The sequence below is a fragment of the Buceros rhinoceros genome, unplaced genomic scaffold (genome assembly GCF_000710305.1).
Source record: "Buceros rhinoceros silvestris isolate BGI_N320 unplaced genomic scaffold, ASM71030v1 scaffold1664, whole genome shotgun sequence".
Classification (NCBI taxonomy): Eukaryota; Metazoa; Chordata; class Aves; order Bucerotiformes; family Bucerotidae; genus Buceros; species Buceros rhinoceros.
This window is the reverse complement of record NW_010407461.1, coordinates 23388-26255: the sequence shown is the minus strand read 5'-3', so window position 1 is coordinate 26255 and position 2868 is coordinate 23388. Positions and strand designations below refer to the sequence as shown.

Below are 2868 nucleotides of genomic sequence, written 5' to 3'. Positions count from 1 at the left end.
CCCAAACCCCGTATCCATCTAGAGGCAATGATGCTGGGGGGGTTCAGAACAGCTGGGTGAACAGGCTGCCTTCAAACCCACACCTATTTCCATCAAAAAATAACGAGCTCAATAATTATCCGTGTCATGGCTTGGCTTTCCCTCGCCCGAGACCGTCTGCCTGCACCCCACTACCTCCCCGAAGCCCTGCCCAGGCTCCGGCTTTGCTCCTGGCAGGCAGCAGCTGTGTTTCCGGGTGCAAACACCAAAAACACCATCCTGAGCGGGACTCTGGGTTTGGCTCTGCTGGTCCTGGCTTTGCCCTGGGGCTGCAACGGGAAGGGGCTGGGAAAGGCTTTGGGCTGCTCCGGCCAACGATGCTCCGGATGAGCCCCAGCCCTGCAGCATGGCCCCACAGAGGACATATCCTCTTTTTTTTTTTTTTTGTCTCCGTGCAAGAACAACAAACAACACACACTCTGAAAAATGTCTTATAGAATAAGATAATAATAATAATAATAATTAAAAAGCGGGCAGGAAATTCTTGCCCTTTAACTTGGAGGCTCTTGGAAGGCGCGATTGGTCCCCCGGGCAGCCGCAGCTGTGCCAGATGGAGGAAAGCTGCCTGCAGCCTGCCCCGCTGATGGGAACCAGATGACAACAGCCCCCACCCCGAGCAGTGGGAGAGAGGCCAGAGATGCTGCTTGCCAGCACGTGATGGTACTGGGATGCTGGAGCAGCCCGTGTCCTCCATGACCCAAAGAAAAGGGGGATGGAAAGCAACAGTAATGGTTCTTATGTGATTGTCCCCCAAAACTCCTGTTTTTCTGGAGCAGAAGCAACTGGGACAAGTCAGGGACTTCAGAGATCACAGAATCACAGAATGGTTTAGATTGGAAGAGACCTTTAAGCAGTCTCAGCACCACCTCCACACGGCTGGGAAACCCCTCCAGGGATGGGGACTCCACCACTGCCCTGGGCAGCCTGGGCCAGTGCTGCAGGGAAAGGAAATACTCTGACGATGGCAGACCTCAACCATCAGAAGTGGTCAGAAATCCTTAAAAGAAAGACCAAGGCAAAAATTGAAATTGTCCAGCACCACTGCCAGAGGAACAGGCTGCCCAGAGAGGTGAGAGAAGCCCCATCCCTGGAACCCCACTGCCCTGGGCAGCCTGGGCCAGTGCTGCAGGGAAAGGAAATACTCTGACGATGGCAGACCTCAACCATCAGAAGTGGTCAGAAATCCTTAAAAGAAAGACCAAGGCAAAAATTGAAATTGTCCAGCACCACTGCCAGAGGAACAGGCTGCCCAGAGAGGTGAGAGAAGCCCCATCCCTTGGGTTCAACTGGAAGAGGGAGATTCAGACCAGAGAGAAGGGAGAAATGTTTGACACTGAGGGTGGTGAGACCCTGTCCCAGGTTGCCCAGAGAGGTGAGAGAAGCCCCATCCCTGGAACCATTGGAGGTCAGGTTGGGTGTTGGGGCTCTGCTCAACCTGCTCTAGTTGCAGATGTCCCTGCTCCCTGCAGGGGGTTGGACTGGGTGAGCTTGGAAGGTCCCTTCCCACCCAAACAGTTCTCTGATTCAATGATTCCATGAAGAGGATGGCTGGCAGAAGGTCATGATGCTGGTGGAGAGACCTATCCAGCAGCTGGAAATGACATGGGGAAAACCTGGAGCTGTTGGTATAGGCAGCAGAAGTCCAGCAGCACATCTTCACGGCCAGACACTGCTCACCCTGGAGCCCTGGTGCGAGTGTCATCAGACAACAGAGTGCACCAGGGCTCCAAAAAGCAGCAGATGGACTCAGCTTGAGGATGCCGAGCTGTTAGAAAGAGGTCCAGGGGCTCTTTGGGGGAAGGAATCAGTTATGGATGGGGAAGGAGGAGCTAGTGCAATGGGCTCTGTGGCTGGTCCCATCCCAAAAGTCACTGGGAATGGCCCATCATTGGAGCTGATGTTGCTTTGGAGTGGGTTAGTGGGTCTGACTCGCAGCAGCCCTAGCTGGGGACAAAGCCCCCGTGAGCTGGAAAGGAGAGAGCCTTGGGGCTAGGAAAAAGCTCACAAGAGCCTCTTGCTGTCATCACCACTGGTCTTACCAGGAGGTCCTGCTCAGTGCCTTCACCCAACGAGTATGAATGTCTTAGGTGTTTCCCATTGAATCAGAAACCAGCTCAGTCTGATTCTTCTGGACTGTGCACACAATTTTGGCACAAATGCTATGATGAGTGACCCTCAGCTCTTCCAGCTTCCCTCAGCTTCTTGCCAGAAGCTCAGTCACCACTGATGTCCTATTCCTGGGCATCACCTCTGCTCCAAAAATCGTCATTGCTGAAACAAGCAGGGCACAAATACTGCAAAGCTTGTGGGAAAGGATATCACTGGAGGAGGGTGGAAAGAGCTCCTGGGTCTGCAGGGTGAGGTGGACCATGATGGTCTTGGAGCAAGCCCCAGGAGAAGCTGCAAAAGGCCCATCTTCAAAGGCAGGAACGTGCTCTACCTTCAGCCACAACCCAGAAAGTTCCTCCTTGCTCTGCACATGGTGTTTACGAAAGGGACTTCTCTCACTGCCCCGAATTTCTCTGTAGATCTGCACAACATTCTCCATGAAAGAGTGGAGAAGACTGAGGTCCACTCGCTTTCCAGAATAATTTTCCCCATTTGGAAACGAGGAAAATACTACTCTGTTGCGGTAATTTTGAGGAGAAAATGTATCAGGAGCAGGAAAATACCAAGAAAAGGGAAAATCCTTGGGACTCTGGGGCAGAGATAAGTTGTCCCTTGAGCAGGTCAGTGAGATAGTTTGACCCAGGAGTTTTGGTGAGGAGGCTCATCCACCCCAGATATCTGCCCACCCCAGGACAAGCCGCATTTCCCGGGGAGCCGATA

The 2868-nt window shown here is 53.0% G+C and overlaps 1 protein-coding gene across 1 annotated transcript in view; it reads right to left on the bottom strand.

Annotated features, from left to right (window-relative positions):
* SCARA5 (scavenger receptor class A, member 5) overlaps positions 1–2868 on the bottom strand; it is a 33994-nt gene that overhangs the window by 8708 nt on the left and 22418 nt on the right. The gene's annotated exons all lie outside the window — the stretch shown is intronic.